Raw genomic sequence first — 16,459 nt, forward strand, 5'->3', positions numbered from 1 at the left:
TGTAGTTGCTGACCTATCAGTCACTTCATATGGTGGTGAGAAAACATCCAATAGAAACTGCTGTTCAGTTCCGACTGATATTAAAATTCAGCACAATCTCTGTATGAAGTTTGCTTAATGAAATTTCAGGGAGATCTTAAATCTATCAATAAAGACCTTAGTTCACCCGGGGGGCAAAACCAACAAGGAAGGCGAAAATCCCAAACAAGAAAAGAGCCTTTAAGAGTTGTGTTTGTAGTGCCGTCTGTTTTGAATTAATTGTTCTCGACAGGCTACTTAGCTGCCATTTAGTCTCTGTATTACTCATTAAGGAAGTAGTGAATACATGGAAATATGTCATAAGCATTAGCAAAATCCTGATATAGTGATAACACAGCCTGATTGATATACTTATACTCCATTAATTTAAAATTTATTTTCTTCTCTATGAGTGCAATAGCAATTTTGTGTATGTACAGCTACTAATTAATAAACCTGATGTTTGTGTATTCTTGATAGGCAGACATATATAGGAGAACATATGGCAACATTTTTGGTAACTCAAGTGTTGTGAATTGTATTGGTCTTTAAAACAGCTTTGCTGCATAGATTGAGGTGCTGGTCACAATTTCTTATACAATTATGCGTTATATAAGAGAGACACTTAAAATGTTGGGAAATTACAGTTTGCTCTTGTATGTAGCAATTTGCTCTGTTCTGTTGTGAAGTGAATGGCTATAGGAATACTACCATTCGCATCAGCAGGATATTGCAATGTGTTTGTCCTCAGAGCAGCAGCTTGAGTGCAACAATCACAGTAATGGTGATAACGGAGGGCAGTGGATGGAAGGATCACAGAAAGCTGAGGTGAAAAGGCAGCAGTTTTGGAGCTTTCACATCCATCAGTTTATAGGTGCTTGTCCCTTCTTTAGAAACAGTTTATCAATGTGATCTTGGAAAACAAAGAGCATACAGAAATGTTTCTATTTGTTAATTATTTATTTTAAATACTAAAATAATAATATTTTTTAAAAAACCAACCAACCAAACAAAAAAACCCCAAACCCACAGATGTCTGTGAATCAGAATAGATAATCATAAACTGATAATAGGCCCATGTTTGCATCACTTCTTTTGACTTTTAAAGGTCTCTGTACAACAGCTTTACACATCTGTTTAATTATGTGCTGAACTCTGATAGCAATGCATCTATTTCTCAAACACTCTTTGTTTGCAACTGATCAGTGTTACTTCTATCAATAAGTTTTTTAAGCCTTCAGCTACCAAAACTGATTTTTTAAAGAGAAAAAAACTGTTCTATTCAGCAATAAAAGTAACCCTGAAGTTTCAGTATAATTAGCCATTTTTAAATGAATAAATAAATAATAAAGTAAAAGAAGCATTTCACTCAAAAGGGCAAGAAAATTGAGATTATTAATTACCCTTTTGATCCCTATACTATGAAGGAAAGACACACTGAACTTCAGACATATGGTTGATTCTATTGATTTCAGTGGGATTACTCATCTCCTTAAAGTTGAACACACTTTAGTCTTTCTCCTTCATCAAGTTTATAAATCAATAAAAACCGAATACAAATGCTATATGTGCTGCCTCTGTACAGTTTGCATACATTCCTCCTAACATTACAGAATCACAGAATCACAGAATCAGTCAGGTTGGAAGAGACCTCTGGGATCATCGAGTCCAACCATTGCCCTGACACCACCATGTCAACTAGACCATGGCACTAAGTGCCATGTCCAGTCTTTTCTTAAACACATCCAGAGATGGTGACTCCACCACTTCCCTGGGCAGCCCATTCCAATGTCTAATAACCCTTTCTGAAAAGAAATGCTTCCTAATGTCCAACCTGAACCTCCCCTGGCGAAGCTTGAAGCTATGTCCCCTTGTCCTATCACTGGTTGCCTGGGAGAAGAGGCCGACACTCCCACTCCACTACAACCTCCCTTCAGGTAGTTGTAGACTGCAATAAGGTCACCTCTGAGCCTCCTCTTCTCCAGGCTAAACAACCCCAGCTCCCTCAGCCGTTCCTCATAGGTCAGACCCTCCAGACCCTTCACCAGCTTGGTCGCCCTCCTCTAGACTTGCTCCAACACCTCAACATCTTTCTTGAAGTGCGGGGCCTGGAACTGGACACAGTACTCAAGGTGCGGCCTCACCAGTGCCAAGTACAGAAGGATGTTCACTTCCCTAGACCGGCTGGCTACACTATTCTTAATAGAGGCCAGGATGCCATTGGCCTTCTGGGCCACCTGGGCACACTGCTGGCTCATGTTTAGCCGGCTGTTGATCAACACCCCCAGGTCTCTTTCCACCAGGCCGCTTTCTAACCGCTCTTCCCCCAGCCTGTAGCACTGCATGGGGTTGTTGTGGCCGAAGTGTAAGACCCGGCACTTCCAGGGCAAATAGGCTCTCTTTTTTTCCTTAAGTCCTAGTCTAAGTTTTCTGTTTAACCAGGCCGGTCTTTTTCCCCGACGGCTTGTCTTCCTACAGACTGGGACAGCAAGCTCCTGAATATTTAGCAATTCCTTTTTAAAGCATGTCCAGCCTTCCTGGACTCCTTTGTCCTTCAGGACCAACTCCCAAGGGACTCGGTCCACTAACCTCCTAAAAAGGCTAAAGTCTGCCCGCCGGAAATCTAAGGCAGAAGTTCTGCTCTTGCCCCTCCTTACTTCCCCTGCTATCGAAAACTCTAACATTTCGTGGTCGCTATTCCCAAGACGGCCACCGACCCTCACATCTCCCACTAGTCCTTCTCTGTTCACAAACAACACGTTAAGCAGGGCCCCTCCTCTAGTGGGCTCATTTACCACTTGCATGAGGAAGTTGTCCTCCACACATTCGAGGAATCTCCTAGATTGCTTCCTCTCTGCCATGTTGTATTTCCAGCAGATATCCGGCAAGTTGAAGTCACCCACGAGTACAAGGGCCGGTGACCGGGCGGCTTCTGACAGCCGCTTGTAAAACGCCTCGACCGCCTGCTCATCTTGGTTGGGTGGTCTATAACTGACTCCCACCATAATGTCCACCCTGCCGACCTTCCCCCTGATCTTCACCCATAAACATTCAGCCTTGTCATCCTCCTCATCTTCCTTAATTTTGACACAATCCAAGCACTCCCTAACATACAGCGCTACCCCACCACCTCTCCTGCTTTGCCTGTCCCTCTTAAAGAGCTTATAGCCATCCATAGAAGCACTCCAGTCATCAGTCATCCCACCACGTTTCTCTGATGGCAACCACATCATAACCTTCCTGCTGTACAGTGGCTTCTAGCTCTTCCTGTTTGTTACCCATACTGCGTGCATTGGTGTAAACGCACTTCAGATGGGCTAACGGTCTTGCCCCCGATGCAGGCCTGTCTCCCCTAAGTTCATTTCTGGTTGCTCTGATCTTATCCCCCTCCCCCATGGAACCTAGTTTAAAGACCTCTTGACCAGCTCTGCCAACTTCTGGGCCATAACCCTTTTCACCTTCTGACTCAGGTGTTCCCCATCCAGCATAAGCAGGCCTGGTGCCATGAAAGCTGCCCCTTGGTCAAAGAATCACAGAATCACAGAATCACAGAATGTTAGGGATTGGAAGGGACCTCGAAAGATCATCTAGTCCAATCCCCCTGCCAGAGCAGGATTGCCTAGACCATCTCACACAGGAACGCCTCCAGGCGGGTTTTGAATGTCTCCAGAGAAGGAGACTCCACAACCTCTCTTGGCAGCCTATTCCAGTGTTCGGTCACCCTCACTGTAAAGACGTTTTTCCTCATATTTATGTGGAACCTGCTGTGTTCCAGCTTGCACTTGTTGCCCCTTGTCCTGTCAAGGGATGTCACTGAGAAGAGCCTGGCTCCATCCTCATGACACTTGCCCTTTCCATATTTATAAACATTAATGAGGTCACCCCTCAGTCTCCTCTTCTCTAAGCTAAAGAGACCCAGCTCCCTCAGCCTCTCCTCATAAGGGAGATGTTCCACCCCCTTAATCATCTTTGTGGCTCTGCGCTGGACTCTGTCTAGCAGTTCCCTGTCCTTCTTGAACTGAGGGGCCCAGAACTGGACACAATATTCCAGATGCGGCCTCACCAGGGCAGAGTAGAGGGGCAGGAGAACCTCTCTTGACCTGCTAACCACACCCCTTCTAATACACCCCAGGATGCCATTGGCCTTCTTGGCCACAAGGGCACACTGCTGGCTCATGGTCATCCTGCTGTCCACTAGGACCCCCAGGTCCCTTTCCCCTAAGTTGCTCTCCAACAGGTCTGTTCCCAACTTGTACTCATACATGGGGTTGTTAATTCTGAAATTAAATTAATTAAAGAACCCAAAATCCCACCTACGGCACCAATGCATTTGGATTTAGAAAAGCTTTATAAAGCTTTAGAAAATCTTTATAAAAGTCCTATCGTGGGGAACTAAGATGTAACTGGATATGAGAAAATCTTTCCTTAGATTACTAACTGGTTTAAGATTGCAAAGAAGAGATAGCAAACAAGGTCAGTTTTCACAGTACATCTAGGCTATCAGTAAGGATCCCAAATACGACACCAGCATAGTACAGTCATAAATGTTCTGGAAATAGATTTAAATAGTGAGACAAGAATGCTTTCTGATGGTACAGAAATATTCGAAGTGGAATAAAAAAGACTAGTACTATAAAATGACCGAAAAACTTCATCAGGGTCTCATTGAGTAATCAGATTATAAAACGACATACAAAATAAAAAATTGTTTAATGTATATTTATATACAAATGTAAATGGTGCACAAAATACATATAACAAAGCTTAAATACCTATAACTTCTTTTTCTGGAAGAATTCAACTTAGATTTTAAAAAAAATCATTAACTTTTTTGTTCAGATCCAGTCAAAAAGACAATGTTCGTTACTTTGAGGAAAGACATTTGGAATAAATAAAAGACACATAACATTGCATAAATTCATGATAAGCCCACATCTTAAATATTGTGAGGCTCACCCAGAGAAATTATTAAAAGACAGCTTTAAAACTAAAAAAATAGGAGGGCTTTTTCAGGCAATGCAGAAACAGGAAATATTTCTGAAGGATGGATAAAGAAGGCAAATTATAAATAGATTTCAAGTGTCAGGCAGGATAGTGACTAGCAAGTACAGTAGTTTGGATATAACTCTGGCTTTGGAAGTCCTTAAGTCACTAATATCTTAAAACCAGTGGATATTAATGAAGTCAGCTCCCTTTAGAGATGTCCACTTTCTTTTAGTCTTTTTCTAAGCATCTGCTGCTGATAGAAAGAGGATACTGAACCACATGCATCTTTTGATCTAATCTGACCTTTTAGATAGATATAAAATCCTATAATTTTTAAAGATTTTATAGCATATTTAATGTGAAAACTAGGATTAAAACCAAATAAAGTTCTTCTCATTCTATTTCTACAGCTGACAAAGTGAAACTATAATTCACCATGCTGGACCCACCGTATAATCTTTTTCTGTTTTTCTATATACCCTGGATGCTTTTTATCCACAGAAATCTGTAATCCAGAATGTCACCAATGGCTCTGTAACTAATTATCTGACAGTGTGACCTGCAATTTTCATACAGTGTATTTGGAATGAAAATATGGAAGGCATACAGAAAGTTAACATTTATGGAAAACTTACTATTATAACTCAGAGACTTTAATATGTTCCTAAATCAAAAGAAGAACTATCCCTGTAAAAGAACATCCAGCTGTGTTCTCTCTTGTAACTTTTTATTCTGAGGGAGAGCAGACTTCTTTAAATAACATAAAGGATGTTCTGATCAATATTATAATGAAATTTAATATTTGATGTTAGATTATTAGCTTATAACTAATTTGTCCTTTTATTATTGATGTATAATCAGTATTTTAATCAGGTTCATCAGTGATATCATATCTAGAATTCAACATAGCAGGAAAATTAATTGCTGGATTGATAACAAACACACCTTATTACTATTTCCATTTTATATACTCTTCAATTTTATAGGTGAAACATTTTATAACTACTGTAAGCACTTAGTCCCTTGCTTATTAAAGTGAAACCATATTAGTACATATTTCTATATTAAACAAAAGGAAATATAGATTCAATTTTTTAATGTAGAAATATACTTATTCTGAGAAGTTTAAAATATGACTTGTCACACTGACTGCCATGAATTTTAAGATTACATCTTTTACCAGAAATAACTTTGTTCTTCATAGGTCCATATTTTAGTGAGAGGAATGTGAAATTATGAAAAAAATGCTCTTCCCACAGAAGAGATAAAATCCAAATCGTGGTTAATGTAATTTAACAGTAACTAAAATAATACCTGAATTGTGAGAAAAATACTTTTCTTTACTCATCAATAGTGTATTAACCTGAATTAGAACAGAAGTCTAAAATGTATGTATGTTAATGATATGTGAAACAATTATTATTTAATCTTAAGAAATTATGATCACCTGACTCAAATAAGGCATATCTGAACAGGTATTGCTCTTTGACATAATGATGCAGAGTATAACAGTTTCTGACCTCTGCTTTGACCCTTAAGGAATCTTACATAAAAAATTAAATTGCATGACCACTCTGACTACAGTCTCAGAAATGTGGAGTTAGAGTTGAAAAATAAATACTTGTGTTCTTCTTATGAATTAAAGGTTGTTCCCCTAGGCAATCAAAATTTGTAATTTTCACTTCATGTTAAAATTCAAAACTTGTTTTTGTCCAGATCAAATGAGAGTCAGCTCTATTTATTCCTTACATTTTTTATATAAAGTAATTAATACAAACATCATTTAACAATCAAAAAAGCACAAGTAGTAGGGTTCAATGTAGTCAGGTACCAGTGGACAGATCTCAGGACAGAAAGATTTAGTAACAGAACCATTTGCCTTGAACTATGCATTGGCCCAATCCACAAAAGAAAATACATTCATTTAGAAATGAGGTCCTGAATATCACATTTGTGGCCAGCTGATATAGCTGTTAGTGTTATTCTTTTATTTAACTTGTTAGTAGCAGAAGATGGTATGAAACAAGAGATGTTCTGCAGAAGATAACCCAGAAGAAAAAATGAAAAGAATAAAGGATTGAATACATAAAATAAAAAATATAATTACGCCACCACCCCCTCAAAAAAGAAAAAGAAGGAAAGGAAAAAACTCTACATCCAGAAGGCTGATGGTTTGGTTTGAAAATGGCTTCCTTCCCTTTTGAAACCACTGATGAAACCTATGAGGTAGGAGGAGGTATGCCTGTGAGGCAAAAAAGGTACGTGTTACAAAATACTAAGTTTGCAACACGGAAAATAGTATCTATTTAACAACAGTTACTACATCCAAATGCAGTGTTAAAGATCAAACACAGAAATTTTGCATGTTCCCTAGCAATAACAAATCACAAGGAAATCACAAGTTTATTTCAAACATTCTTCCTTTTTGGTGGGAGATACCATGGAAAAGACTGATAAACAATGGCGTAGGTATACTCAGACATACTGTGATAAACATGTCATCAGTAGTTCAAATGTAGAAAGGGACATATTCTTTAACTGCACAGAGCTATAGACACCTACTTTGAGTACATTATATGATTCATACTTTTTGCAAATTATGCACTTATAAATTAGTTTTATATCCTATGATTTGTTAATCTCAATTCATTCTGGAAGATAAATCTTTACCAAGCATATTATTTATGTTTATTGTTATCAGTGCTTGGACATCTGTACCAGGGACTTTAGTATAAGCTAATAATCTGATCCCAAGGTAGACAATAAATAATCAGTCCTTAAGCATCCTGGAATTCTCTCTCCATTAAGCTAGTGCCTTCTGATATTTTCCAGAGAAAGATAAAAGTGAGAGAATGTGACTTATCTTTTTCATCAAAAGTGGTTCCTTACCAGAAGAAATGCAGAAATGCTCAGACTCGTGATTTTTTTCTGCTGTCTAGCTGGCTGTTTGCATGATTTATGATGAACTTGTCATTGCGCTAACAATCTGGACATAACTTTCAAGCTTCACTGTCTCTGGTTGTTAGTTTACACAATTCTTGTTGAGTCATCATTGGATGTAATCATCACCTCAAAGCAGACTAAAATTACCAGCTACCTCTTCTTTGCTATTCTGCTTTCATCTACAAAACGCACATTATTTTAAAGTGTGGGAGTAGGTCTTATCCTGGTAGTAATAAGCACTTACATCTCACCTTATTTCTCCATTCTTTATCTGAACTCAGAGAGATTTGGTTATTACATGTCAAATTCAGGAGCTTAGTATCTGGAAAATGACATTTCTTTTTTAAAATGCAAGTCAAACGAACTGTTTTTAAAAGTAGCAAACAAGCATCCATTGCTTGCATTTCTTAAGGTGCAACTTCAATCAGCTTAGCCAAGGAAAAGAAATTATCTGAGGTAAGTGCTGTTGGCTACTAAAATATTATAGAAAATATATATTTGGCTTTGCTTTTGATTTTCTGTTCCTCTGAATGTCCTGGTTTGGACTAGGACAGACTTTTCAGTTAAGTTTCCTTTAAGTGACTATAGTTTCTGAAGCTGACTACACGCGCTTGTTGCCATGGAAACTAGGGTCCATGTTGGGTCTCTTTGTTCCACTAAGGAAAGGACTATAAAAGTGTCACTCCTGTGGGAAGGAGCGGACAGGACAGGTGACCCAAAACTGGCCAGCGGGGTATTCCATCCCACCCCTGTGATACTCCGTTTAAAGCTGAGGGACCACGAGGATTGTACTCTCTTCCCCTATGGTTGGCATCCAGGGAGGACTCTGCCCACGCTTCTGCCTTTGCTCCTGAACCCAGTTCCTGCCTGCTGCCACATCTGGTTTGGGACTCCCCAGTGCCTGCCCTGCAGCGTCAGCAGTGACGTGGTCGTCACTGTGGCATGCACAGTAGTGGTTTTGTATATAGTTCATTCATTTATTATATTCTTTTCTTTGTTATTGTTTATTAAAACTGTTCTAACTTTCCAATCCATAAGTTTCTCTCCCTTTTCTCTTTTCCTTTTCCCCTCTGAGGAAAGAAAGGGTTAATAGAGAGCATCTGTCATCCACTTAACAGCCCACCCAGCCTTAAACGGCTACACTGAATTATTTAGAACTATTAATTTTACTACAGAAAAGATTCTTCTAGGTTGTTCTTCATTAGACCATAGAAGTGTCCAGTCTTTTTTATTTATGAATAAATTAATTTGCTTTTTATAATTATAAAGCTCCCATCCCTATACCCTAAAAAGTATGGAAATTATTTAGAATTCTGAACTCAAAGTATAATATGATCAGTTCACCTCCTTAAGTATTGTAAATCCCCTAAGACAATTTTCCCATCATTCTCCATATTTGTCTACAAAGTCTGCAGTAATATCTGCATATCTCTTTTTCCCCCATTTTTTTTCCTTTACTTATTTCAATACATGCATGAAAGAAAGCAATTACAGATATTCCTTACTTAAATCATAAACTCATTATTTTCTCAGGTCACAAATTCCAACAGGTAAACTGAGAATTTCTCTTTTTCATTGACTGCATCTATCCTGTGGATAAAATATCTGTGTTTTTTTCAGGCTCTCAAAAACATGTATAATCTATGAAAAATAGTATTTTATTAAAAAAAGGCTCTAAAATCAGTCAATTCTCTCACCCCATTTGTTGTCTGAGAAGAAACAAAAGCATGACTATTTATAATTACCTCAAAGTGATGATTTGAATAAAGGCACATTCAGAACTGCTGTCAATAGTTTAGGAAACAAGCAGAAAGAATACTCAGTGTGTGTGTGTGTCTATGTGTGAAGTATATATATAGTCAATCAAGGAATAACTGAACCATAATTATGCTCACCATGCTTTCCACATACAAACCCATATGCTTATACATCAGTTTCAATACAAATCTGTCTAAGACAGCAAACTAGTCTGTTTTTATTCTTTGCAGGAACCAAACTTATCAGTTTTAATCACATATGCCAACTTCTATGTTGTCCTTCACATTTCACTGGTCAGTTAACAGCAATAAACACACATTACTCACACAGGGCTCAATCCTAATTATTCTTCTCAGCCTACAATATAAACAATCAGAGACGCATGATCTGAATGCTGAGTCACTTTTTAATCTTTCTGAGTTTTCTCAGTTTCTCTACAGATTGGTCTCCAAATACACTAAATACAACCACAGTGGATACACTAGACTGACTATAATACAAGTATACTGGGCTCTAGGGCCTTTATTTAGACTACAGAACATACTATTTCCAAAATGATACATGAGTTATTAGTTGAAATATAGAGTTTATTTTCTTGCTTAGATCTAGGAGGATTCAATAGTGAGGGAGATGGTTCTCAAAGCTATTACAATATCTTCAAAAAAGCAAAAATAGTATGTGTACCTCATGCAGAATCTAGCTACCAGAGACCAGAACAAGACCTGTGTAAGAGGCAGATTTTTTAATATTTTCTCACTGTTGAGTTGTCATATTTCCCTCTCACACTGGCCACTGGAATATTTTCTGTGGGTTTCAAGATTTCTGTTCTGGATGAAAATTTCATCAAGGGAGTGATAATTTTCTCACTGTATTAACTGAATTGATAACTTCATAAACCTTGATACACTGGAAAACCTTGTAATACACCTATAAACAGAGACATAAGAATGGCTGCCATGCTTGCCTTTCTGAAATAGAAATTTCTTCTTGGGCATTCTGGGCTGATTACACACTGCATTATTACAAAAGGTCATCAATCTTGGCTCTGACCAGTAGTTACCAGGAAGTAATCTGGAAATCCTGGGTGCTGTAAAAAGCAGTTTTTCATGAACTTTTACAGTATTAGTGCTAGATGACAAAAATCAGACTTTCTACATTTCATCAACACCACTTTAAAAAAGAAAAAAAAGGAAAAAAAAGGAAGAGGGTGGAGAAGAATTGCAGGTGATGTTTTTGAAGTTACATTTTGTATTTACTTCATAAATTCCTCAGTTTGTGGATAAGAACATTTTGGACTGAAGACAAAATCTCTAGAGACAGAAAGCAAGGGACATAAGAGAGGAATGAACTGACATAATTTGTTCTTTGGAGAAAATGACAAATCAATGTAAAGCATGATGTGACTCTTTAAGTTGTAATGTTAACAGAATGGTACTTCAGTCCTGTAATCATCCGTCAAAGACAAATTAATGCTGACATAAAGCTGAAGTATTCAGCAGCCATGGGTTTAATCTTAAAAGGAAACAGCAAAATTTCTAGGAAAATGTGGATTTCCAGACTAATACAGTTAAGAATTTCTGAGGAGAGAAACTGCCTATCATTATTTGTTTATACTGCCTTCAGAAGAAAAAGTGTTTGCAACTCTGTCCTTTTTTTTTTAAATAAAGACAATTAAAGAGAACACACTAGGCTCATATAAGTAATTTCTCCTCTTCATGGAATCAGCTTTACAAGCTAAAACAGTAACAGAAACTCTTCATTGACCTCAGTAGACTTTCTGGGAACGTTTTAATGTGCATGGGAACAAAAATAATGAGAGTAACATGTTATTTAATTGAGCATCTCTAAAAAACCTTTTCCTTGAATTTTCCTCTCAGGTTGTCAAAGAACTTGATTTTGCCTTACAGGTGTGAAGTGTGAAAGGAAGATATGTTTTTTCTGCACTCTTGTGTTGGTGTACATGTAGAACTACAGGCTCTTAAATGGTTTAAGGGGAATACCATTCTTCTTAACAGTGACTCTGGCAAATTAAGTCAGACAGAGAAGGTGAGAAGACTTCAGGACAAAGCTGCAAAGACATAGTCTTCTGGAGAGAAAAGACTGGATGAGGATGTAGAAATGGAAGCAAAGGCTTGAGGAGAACATCCAGTAAATGTTTGAACGCTGTGATCCTTCAAACTTGAATATTTCCAGCCAGATTCTTAAATTATGTAAGTTACAAAAACTATTATTTCATAAGGGAAAATTGTTTTCTAGAAAAAAATGGAAAGCTACTTTTGTTTGTTTGTTTGTTTGATGTGATTTTAAATAATGCTTACAAATAGAGTTTGTAGGAACCATAAAAATGGAGAAGGAAAGCTTGTTCCGTATAAATGAGTAGTCAGTAAAATACTAAAAAATAGCTAAAAAATTCACTCTGGCTTTTTCAATGTATAATTATTTTGAGATTCATTAATTTTATATGGCTTTAGCCACTTTCCTCTAGCTATTTGAAGGCTAGAGGTGACCCAAAGTCACCATTTATCTGTTCCTGGTTATGACCAGGAAGTCCTGAATTATGAAGTACTGAATTATGAAGTACTGAATGCCTTCTTTCCCTCAGTCTTTACTAGCAAGATTAGCTTTCAGGAATCCCAGGTCTCAGAGACCAGGGGGAAAGGCTGGAGCAAGGAAGATGTACCCTTGATGGAAGACGATCAGGTCAGGGAGTACTTCAGAAAACTGGACATACATAAATCCATGAGCCTTGATGGAATGCACCCACAAGTGCTGAGGAAGCTGGCAGATGCCATTGTGAGGCCACTCTCAATAATTCTTGATCAGTCATGGTGACTAGGAGAAGTACCTGAAGACTGGAGGAAAATAAATGCCACTCCCATCTTCAGGAAGGGCAAGAAGGAGGATTCAGGGAACTACAGGTCAATCAGCCTTGCCTCGATCCCTGGGAATGTGATAGAGCAGTCAATCCTCGAAAACATTTCCAGGCACATGAAAGACAAGAAAATTATCAGGATTAGTCAGCACGGATTCCCAAAGGAGGAAGTCTTGATGAATTTGTTAAACTTCTATGATGAACTGACTGGCTTGGCAGACAGAGAGAGCAATGGATATTGTCTACTTAGACTTTGATAAGGCTTTCAACACTGTCTCTTATAAGATTCTCATAGAGAGGCTGTTGATGTAAGGGCTGGATGGGCAGGCAGTGAGGTGTTTTGAAAACCTGCTGAATGGTCAGGCCCAGAAGGTGGTGATCAGTGGCACAAACTCTGGCTGGAAGCCAGCGACTAGTGGTGTATTCCAGGGGCCAAAAGTGGGTCCAGTCCTCTTTAACATATTCATTAATGATCTAGATCACAAGGCAGAGTGTAGCATCAGCAAGTTTATTGATGACACAAAACTGGAAGGAGTGGCTGATACACCAGAGGGTCATGCTGCCGTCCACATGAATCTCGACAAGCTGGAGAAATGGGTTGAAAGGAACCTCATGAAGTTCAACAAGGAGAACTGCGAAGTCCTGCACCTGGGGAGAACAACCCAATGTACCAGTACATGCTGGGGGCCACCCAGATGGAAAGCAGCTCAACAGAGAAGGACCTGGGGATCCTGGTGGATGTCAGGTTAAACATAAGCCAGAAAAGTACCCTTGTGGCAAAGGTGAATGGTATCCTGGTCTGCATTAGGCAAAGCGTTGCCAGCAGGTTGAAGGAGGTGATCCTTGCCCACTATTCCACTGGTGAGGCCACACCTGGAGTACTGTGTCCACTTCTGGGCTCCCTAGGACAAAAGAGACACGAACATCCTGGAGAGAGTCCAGTGAAGGTCCATGAAGATTATGAAGGGACTGGAGCATCTCTCATATAAGGAAAGGCTGAGAGAGCCGGGACTGTTCAGCCTAGAGAACAGAAGGCTCAGGGAGAATCTTATCAATGTATATAAATACCTGAAGGGAGGGTGCAAAGAAGGTCCACCTGAAAATCAGGAAACTTTTTCACTATGAGGTTGACTGAGCACCGGCACAGATTTCCCAGGGAGGCTGTGGAGTCTCCACCCTTGGAGATGTACAGAAGCCACCTGGACGTGGTCCTTGGCAAGTGGCTCTAGGTGGCCCTGCTTGAGCAGGAGAGTTGGACCAGATGACTTCTGGAGGTCCCTTCCAACCTCAACCGTTCTGTGATTCTGTGATGACTGATGAATGAAAGCCGAGATCCATTTTTTTAAGTGACTCAGATTTTTGTTTACAGCAGATGAGCTGCAAGGCCTCCTAAGAATCACTAAATGGTATGGAAAGCTAGCTCAATAGTTGGGTGATAGAACTTTTCTCCTCTAAAAAGCCTCAGTTGCAATTTTGCTGCTTATGTACCAGGTGAATATTAAAGTCATCTCTGACAGTGGTGCCAGTGGTTCTTGAGTGTAAGCTTATGGTGTAATACAGAACTGTATGTCTGTAGGATTTACTTTAAGACATGATAATTTGAGAAAGTGATGACATGTACTTTAAGACATGATAATTTGAGAAAGTGATGACATGTATTTTATGGAACTGTGTCTTATTTTAGTTTCAAAAATTCATTTTCAGCGTTGTCTAAATGGCTTAGAAATATGATGTGAGCATTTTTCAAGCTGATATGTAACCTTCTGAAAGAAATTCATGAGTCTGGCTATTAACCATTTGAGGACAACTTTCCTTTCTTATCTTGTAGTTGTCTACGTGCTTGGGACAATTTACATTTGTTTCTAAAGTCTGTCAAATGTATGATTAGATTTGAATCCCACTGCTTTAGGTGATATTTTGGCAAGCTGTTTTAAGCTGTTAAGGGCTGTCCTCCTTCTTTATCTTGAAAGAATGAGTGCAATGTCCAAAAATTTTTATATGCTACAGGTAATATATTTTCACTGTGATAACTATATTGTAGGACATGACTGAAGAAGATGCTTAAGTATTGCCTGAAGCACATTATATACATAGAGATATTTGTCAGCTGTATTACTGATTAAATGCATAGGGTACGCAATTTCTCCTTCCAACATAGGGTAGCAGTAGTTCAGTCTTCCAAAAAAGTCTGACTACTGCCATTAGGTACATGACAGGGCACTTACAAACCTACACAGTACGTGCAATTGCATACAATCTTCCCGGTGGGATTGGTATGTTTTTGAAAATCTATGGCTCCTCCTGAATAGGAAAACTTTACTGTTACGGTGCATCAGAAATACATTTCTGTCACCTGGGAATAAAGCCTGAACAGAAGCTATATGATCACTCTAAAAACTGAGACCCCAGGATACACTCAAGATTGGTGATCCGATGAAACAATTCATACCAAATTCAGTGAAGATTCTGCTTCCTTATATTGCTTTCTACCTCCAGGATATATGGGCTGACTCAGCTGGGGAGGTGATATGTGCGGAGGAATTTGATTGCTTTCTTACAGATGTAAAAGATGTGGCATTTGTGACGTGGTCCAATTTCTTTCTGTTTGTGGCTTCCATTCTCCATTACTGTTCCACTGAAGGAGGATCTAATTTAAGATATTTCGCTCCCCATCCTTTGCAAGATTTTATGACACCCTCAGGTGTGCTGATTCAGCTGTGTGGCCTTGCTCTAAACCAGACAATTGAGCTAAACCATTTTAAGAGTAAACCACATGACATCTTTTTATTTATTCCAGTGGATCATTTCAGGAAATGTAGGTTATAGTAAGGTGACACAAAAATGGAATTGAACAGGGATGGTAATCTTTCCTGGGGAATAAGCAAGTGTGGGAACAGAAGAGGCAGAACCCTGATAATTTGTAACTGCTGCTGATGAGTTACTAACATAAAGCCATAGTTTAATCAAGCAGACAGGCTTTTTCCCATAAAATTAATTCTTAACTTGTTTTACTGGTCACACATCAGAATACACTTTGACACTGTTCTACACTAAGAGAGGTGGGGGATTTCGTTTGTTTTAAAGAAAAAATTTGTTTTTTTCAAGTCTGAATGTTCTACTTGTTCTTCGTCTGACAATAAATGACAATCTACCTCTTCCTCCAAGTAAAAAGAAAATGTAAAACTGCTTATATAGCAATTGTCTTTCTGGATTGTTTTCTCAGGCAGAATAAATCAACAAATACTGGCTCATCAATGTAATTGGTACTATGTTAGTTTATATTAGCTGAAAATGTGGTGCACTTTTACAGTGAACTCTTTCTTATGCTATTCAGCTCTGACTTTGCTGAGCTGTTTTATCTCCCTTTCTGCTGCACAGTCTTGCTAAATACTTGTTTATAAGTGGAAAAAAATTCTAGTGTTAATAGTCTATTCTTTATTCTCTCTGAGCCCTTTAGAAATGTTTTTCTATGATATTTTTACATATTCTTATGATAAAGAAAGATTGTCTTCTGACCCCTCTTCCAGTCAATTTTAGTGAGGAAAAAACATGACTATTTTATATATCCTTTCTAGATGTTTCCACTGCTTGGCCAAAGTAACAGACCAGTTCTGGATACTTTAAAAAACTGTAATTTTCCTGATGAGTATATCCTAAGATCCTATATTTTACATTTCTTAACAATATCATTCAACACAGTAAAACTAGGTTGTTAAATCAAATGGTTCTTTGAACAGGACATAGTGGGAATTTTAAGCACAGTAAAACATTCAGTGCAAAATAGTTCTGTTAGACATTTAATCTTGGGAATCAATTAACATGAAAATAACAGAGAAGGTTACACCAAATACTGGGAACATGAATTCTATTCAGAATTCAAAC

This window comes from Nyctibius grandis, chromosome 5, assembly GCF_013368605.1.
Source record: "Nyctibius grandis isolate bNycGra1 chromosome 5, bNycGra1.pri, whole genome shotgun sequence".
NCBI lineage: Eukaryota > Metazoa > Chordata > Aves > Nyctibiiformes > Nyctibiidae > Nyctibius > Nyctibius grandis.